Genomic DNA, 7,500 nt, shown 5'->3' on the forward strand with positions numbered 1-7,500 from the left:
AAATAGAAAGATTTTCACGGTAGCTAAAAATTCCTGAGTTAAGCATTAGAATTCGACGAAAAGGTAAATGCGACTAAATTTGTTGCGTGCGTTGCTATTTTTTGTGATTTGACTGTTGTGCAAATATTGGTAGATAATATTAAATTATGGAAAAATATGTACGGATAGATCGTTAAAAAATCTTTATTTTTAGCGGTTATTTGAACATAAAAGATGCAACGGTTGACAAGAAATAATATATTTGCTAATACAATGCATTTGAAAGAAGAAAAAATTCGCGGGAATCGGACAGATGAAATGTAAATATTCAGTTAAATATTACAACAAAATTAAAAAAAAAACAAAAAACCAAGACGTTTTACTCTGAAAACGACGAAAGATTAACATGCTCATTCAGTTGACACAAGGTGATCACGTGCATCATCATGGTTGCCTAGCACGTGATCAATTTCTTCCTTTTGACAAAACATCATAAAAGTCAGAGACTGCAGAAATCTTTGTCTTTTTACGATCGATTGTCATTAATTAATCGTTCGATGAGAATTCGATTCAGAGCTATACATAAAAACTCATTTTTTTCCCATATCTGAGAAGAAACGAGTGAATTTTACTCAAGAGCGTGTTTTGTTATCTTTAAACTGAATTTATTACCAAAGCTTAAATGGGTCAAGATATTACAAAATAATTAAAGGTATGAACGTGTGAGCCATGCGGGTGACCCTCATGGTCTTAATGACCACCCACTTGAAAAAATTAACTGCAACCCTGCCGTTCACTATACCACCCAATTCAGTGCCTTCTGTTTTTGTGTAACACGTACCACAGGCAACCCAGTGTACGCTTTTATGTAGCGTCTTGTTCAAATTAAAGTTACTGATTGTAGGTGCTGATCTTAACTCCCGGTTACTTTTGGACCAAAGAAGTGGTCCAAAATGCCTGAGAGTGTGTTTGCCGTTTTTTGTATAACTCAGAAACGATGGCCCGCACAGAAAGATTTGTTTTCTACAACATTTCCAAGTTCTTTCCATTTTTGTTTAACGATTTCGAAGTTACTTTCTTGTTGCGAGACAGTGTACTAAGGGATACGAGAAGCGAAATGAAAATAGAGTAAATTCCAATTAAACGTAAACAAGAAGAAACCATTATGTGGTAAGTATTCGTAATTATTCGGATTTTAGTATCATTCGAAGAACTCAGGTTTTTCACTGGCGTTATCACTTTAGCGGAATTGGTCTTTTCAGTTTAGAACACTCCACCACTATAGGCCCTTTGAAAACCTGAACAGGAGGCGCTGACATTGTTATGGCATCTGAACATGTTAAGACCTCTTTATACGCTGGCAAAAGGAGGACACACCCTTATCTAACGAACGAAATGATATATGAAATGAATCATATACTGAACTGAGGACATGAAATCAAGTAAACCTATGTTCCTTGCAGTTATGGACGCAATTTCAGCAATTGCGTTGAGAAGCCTGAAAAATAGAGCCTTGCACCGGTATCGCTAGGTCACGGATTCAGGCCCCGTTGAAGTCCTGAATTTTTCATGCTTCTCGACGCAATTGCTAAAATTGCGTCCATAACTGCGAGGATCATAGCTTTACTTGACTCCCCCATCTGTATGTCACCTTACATGCTAAACCGCAATCCGCGAGTTCACTAAAGAATAGAATCCCCACTTTTGGAGAAAGAGTAGAGAATACGGAAACTATTAAGCTTGCTTATGTTGTTAAGCTCTGTCTGTTGCAGATCAGCCTCGTCAAGAGAGAACAGATCCCCATACCCCATGATAGTTTTTTCAATCTATTTTAAGCTTTGCGCGGTGCTGATCTCGTGATGGTAGCGCAACCAATGATAACCAAGTAAGTGTCTGCCCCTCATCTTGATCACGGTCTAATTATTTAGATTGAAAGAGAAATTATTATTGGGAGAGGCCCATATACGGTGGATTTGTTCTCTACCCTTTTCTTGAATCTCTTTCCCTGTTAGCAGAGGTGACCGTCTCTTTTCTTCTTGCGTTCGCTGAGCTGACGAGTATAAGAAAAGACGCTTCTGCCATGGGTCAAAACTCACCGTTGATACAACCGCCTTCCACGACCTTGCACAGTGCCTGTTCAAAACGCTTGCGCCATGATATGTTTGTTGACTGTGACTTGCTTCCGCTGTGTATCGCCCATTCCTCAACAGTAATTCTGCTATTGTTAAGTGAGACCGTACGACATGTGACGTATCACATGAGAATTCGGTCGCTAAGTTACCGCCGCGCGTGTTCAACACGGTGAGGTTTGACGTATCTCTTTTCCCGTAATCGTCAGCCAAGCTAACGCAAAAGAAAAGGGACCTCTGCTGGCAGGAAAGTGCTCTCTTGGCCTCGTAACAGACTGATTGCATATGTCCTTCACTTGGGGCCTCCCTAGATGCATTATTTAAAGCCAGAAGTCCTTTTTGGAGGTTTCGTTTTGACTCACTTGACTAAGCGGGAATCATAGTCTTGATGATAGAGATTATTTCGAAAGAAACTTTGGTGCTGCATCGGTGGGTAGATAAAGGGAAATTAGCTACCGTAACAATGATTTGTAAGCTGCCGTTTCGAGTCAACCTCGTTCTCAGGTCTTTCTTTCGACCGCCACTCTCGGCGGAGAAAAGCCCTGGGAACGAGGCTGGTTTCGAGTGTTAGCTTTTCATAGAATCAGCATTTGATCTGACAAAGGGCCAAAAATAAAGCTCAACAAATTTCTGTTATATAAATTTCTAACTATCTTTACAGAGTTCAATTAAGTGTCATAAAAGATTGATACACCGAAGTAACTACTTCGGCCAATCACAGCAGGTGCAAACGGCAGAATGGACCAATGCGAATTTGTACACATTCCATTTAAATTGCTTAAAGTGCGGGAAAAATTGCGTCTTGGTTGGTTTTCCTTTTAACTGGTTGATAAAGCTGTTTTCAATTGACTGTCGAAAATAATTAGCGAATTGCTTTGGTTTTGCATTACTTCACTCAGTGATTGGTTCAAAATTCTCGGGCCACTTTGTCAACTAGTCAGAAGTGAAACCAAAACCAATCGTGCCTCGTGCGTGTACATTTTACCGCGCTTTGAGTTGGCTACGTGTAATTACTTCGAGTTTGATTGGTTTATTGGATTGTATCCATCCTTTTTGATTGGCCGAAGTAATTACTGTGATTTTAGTTTTACGACACTCGATTGAAACTCGCTCTAAACAATTGCAACGCATAATTATTTTCGCCTTTTTTTTTTTTTTTTTTAGACAATAACGAATTAAAAAAAAAAGACGACGCTGGCTACGGCTACGGCTACGGCAACTACAACGCGGGACAACAATAATATCATTTGGTTAAGGAGGCTCGCATGATTACTCATAGATTATCTGGTATAAATTATGCCCAAAGTTTCAGAGATTGGACATTATGCAGTGCACTTTTAATAATAATAATATAAGTATTCTCGTTTGTATCAGGATGTGGTCACTTGTGAAAATTGTTTTGTAATATTGGCTTATAGCTTAGCCTGAAACCATGGCGTAATGCTCATGAGACAAAGAAATGTAAACAAAGATTCCTCTATATTCGCAACAACTCTTTCCAATCCATCTGTAGGATATTTAGCCTGATACTGACATTGTGTAACGTAAACGGGAAGGAAAAAATCGAATAGGGAAAAGTTGTCTTTGCGTTGTCTTTGCCTTTCAGCCAGGCTTGAAAAAGACATCCCAATTTGTCATCTTTGAACTTTATTTACTCGAAGTAAGCTCGGTTATTGCTTTTATTTATTATTAAAAAGTTGGACCTGGGATATTGCGTTTCTAATTTTGGTTCACCGAGTCTCGGTTATCAATTGACTTAATTAAATTAAGTTCGAACTCGTGCAGCGATAAGGTAGCACTGATGCCCTGGGAGATGTAGACTCATTGAGTCAAGATGAGGATCTTATGGCTTAACCCATTAACTGAATGATATTCTGAATCCAGCGACAAATTTTGATTGTGTACTCAACTGACCAAGAAAATACCACCTTAGGCAGAAGTATCACGGAAATATCTAAGTTGTTAATATATCCCTGGTATGGTTAAAATTTACCCGAGGTCCGAAAGCTCACATTTTCCCCGAGTCTATTTTTCTTAGTGACCAACCACTCGAACTTGGCATTGAAAAGATTCGAAACAGTTATATTTTCGTTACGTTTATCGGGTTGATCAGTGGTGGTCAACGAAATCACTCATCAGTTCCATCTTCCTGCTAGCCCTGGCTGTACATCCATCTCCAGAGGACATGGGGCAGTAACTCTGTACGGTGCATGTCATGGGAAACAAACTCTACAATATCGGTCGAGAAAAAGGATCACATTTTCGCAATGTTCACTATTTGACAATAAAAAGATCAAAGACAGAAGTCCCCAACCCACAAATCTTGATCTGCTGTGGAATGCGGCCCATCTGTTTTCGATATATTTGTCTTTAGGACGGCTATTGCTACATCAGTTTTGCGAGAAAAAAAATAGACATGGCGGTATTGTGTTTCTCACACGATCCATGATTACAGATTACGGGGAAAAAATTGACGTAGTGGCATTTTGTTTCTACACGTTCCGCGATTTTGCATTAAGCGCGAGCAATCTTGGTTTCAGATCAATTAGAGGAGTTGTGCCATAATTTGGTGGGACCTGTATTATAAATTTAGACAATACGGATGGCTGATAGACCGAGGCCAAGTGAGAGAGGTAGACAGTTCTGGGTAATGGGCTTTTGACACAGTTTAAAATCACCGAGATTAATTGCTTTTAACACTAATATGATAAAGCTATTGTATATACGAGCATTCGTAATTGAATTTTATATGCCAAGCAGTTACGAAACCGTCACATTACACAACACTGAGCAAGTATTTACCATATCACTAATCGGACCGTGTTTAGAAAAGGACATGACATTTGTCAACACAATCGTTTTCGTGTTTTTAACGCTTGCGATAATGGGACGACGTAAGTAAATACCTTTAAATTACGAATTACTTTAGGGGTGCAGATATGGCGCAGTGGTGAGAGCACTGTGTGGGTTGAGTTTGTTGGTTCTCTGCTCTGCTCCAATAGTTTTTTCTCTTAAAAAATGCGTTAGTTTTTTTCATTTCAGTTTACAGCGTCCACAATTAGTTCTCCAGTGCAGGAAGGCTAGACACTTAAGTGACGTTCCTTTTTTTTTTTTTAGTTGTAACCATCGTTAATCTTACTCAGTTTCAATATTGCGGTATACGTATGATATTCACAAATTACATTTCCTTCTGAATTGTCAACCTTTTCATGCGCCCATAAGCTCACCAAATCAATTCTTTATATCTTTTTGTTGATACAGCTAGACTATTCAAACCAAAAAGCATCATTTATTAAGACAGCTACCGCAAGATATTTTCAATACTAAGTCCGATTCCTTTGACGCCCTACTATATTTGATAACCCATTAACTAAAATATATGCCTCTTATGATCGTCTGTGGGAATATGCGATTATTAGTGGTAAAATAGCCACTGTGACCGCAAGACTCGAGACAACTTCAGTTGACGAGTGTGCTCAGTAAAGTCCGTCAATTTTGATCCAAACCTGAGGGTGGGTCATCCTATTTTAAACAGGTGCTCTCTTGGCACAGACTGAACTCATATGTCCTTTACTTGAGCCTCCCTAGATGCATTATTTAAAGCCAGAAGTCCTTTTTTGAGGTAAAGTAAAGTAAAGTAAAATCCTTCGTGTATCTAATTATCTAATTACCTACTGAAAAATGAATGAAACATAGGAAATTAATTTACTTTATCGCAAATCTGATCTCCCTAAACATCGGACTAGATTTTGCTTTTGAATAAACTTGTTTAAAATTACAAGAATTATTAAAATATTCTTAAACACAGTTCCACAGTACAGCTCCTCTGTAACAAACAGAATTTTTATGAAATAAGTGGAAAATCGTGGAACGACGGCCTTATTATGTCCTCTTAGTTTATACGGACTATTACGCCATACAATTAAATCCGAAATCATTGCGGGCATTTTATTCGCTGGCTATGTTATAGATTAGTTTGACAAGACTTCGTTTATACACGTCATAAATCGAGTCCCATTGTGTGAGTTCCATAACTTGTACTGATGGTGTGTCTCGCGGCAAATTAAAAATTAGCCTTTCAGCATGGCAGTGCAGGGCTTGCAGGGATTTGATATAATCTAGGTTGTTACAATAACCGAGCTTGCTTCAAAAAATAAAGTTCGGAGATGACAAATTGGTATATATATTTCAAGCCATGCATGGGAACGGCAAAGGCAACGCAAACTTCACCACGAAAGATAACTTTGCCCTATCCATTTTTTTTTTTCCCATCCCGTTGGAAAGAGTCGTTTTGAATACAGGAATATTTCTTTCATTAGCATTAGCCAATCGTTTTCTAACCTATAAGCCAATATTAAACCTGCATCGGATAATGAAATTTTCAGCACGGTTAAGTTATCAGAAACTGATCTTGACTTATATTAAGTTCGAACTTGTGGGGCGATAAGGTAGCATACCATGGAATATGTAGTCTCACTGAGTTAAGATGAGGATCTTATTGTCTTAAATCTGTATCTAATAACTGAATGCTCTTCTGAATCCAGCGATCAATTGCAATATGATTGTGAACTCCATCGTCCAAGAAGATATCAAATTAGACAGAAGTGTCACGGAAATTTCGAAGGTCTTAATATATCCCTCTTTATCTTAAAATTGAACCGAGGTCCGAAATGTCACATTTTCCCCATTAATTAGAGCAAAATACTATTTTTCTAAGTGACCAACCACTCGAACTTGACTCGGCGAACGTTGGCAAAATGATTCGAACTTCTTTCAAGAGACCTTGTTATTAGAAGGATTGGCACTTCAACACTTTATCACGTAAGGGCAATGTTAGGGTACCATGTGAGACATCAATTATTGCTCAACGAGATGGAGTCATTTTTGTGACGTAAACAGTTACCATGGAAGCAGGAAAGACTCGCAAAAACACCCTATATTTTGTTTTTAGTTGCTCATCTCTGAAAAACGACTTTAGTGACCCCAATTTTTTATTGCACAAAAGTTATCATCAGGCGAAGATAAAACTCTCTGCACAATTTTAAAAATTCTGTCAAGCGGATTCAGAACCACCTTAAATTTTCAATTATTTAAGGTGGCTCTAAATCTGCTCCACAATTTTTTTTTTTTTTTTAACTTTGCAGAAAGTTTCATTCTGGCATGCTGATCACATTTTCACATTTTCACGTTTTTGAGATATGAGCTGCTAAATCCAAAACGTAAGGTGCTTTTACAGGGCTTTCCTGTTGCCACGGTAACTTTTTACGTCACCAAAATGACCGAATCTTTTCAGCAATAGTCGGTGTTTGATATGATACCATAACATCATTGATGTGGAGTGATAAAGTGCTTTAGTGTCAATCCTTCTAATAGGAACGTTCCTTTCAAGTGT

Source organism: Montipora capricornis, chromosome 11, assembly GCF_036669925.1.
Source record: "Montipora capricornis isolate CH-2021 chromosome 11, ASM3666992v2, whole genome shotgun sequence".
NCBI classification, from domain to species: domain Eukaryota; kingdom Metazoa; phylum Cnidaria; class Anthozoa; order Scleractinia; family Acroporidae; genus Montipora; species Montipora capricornis.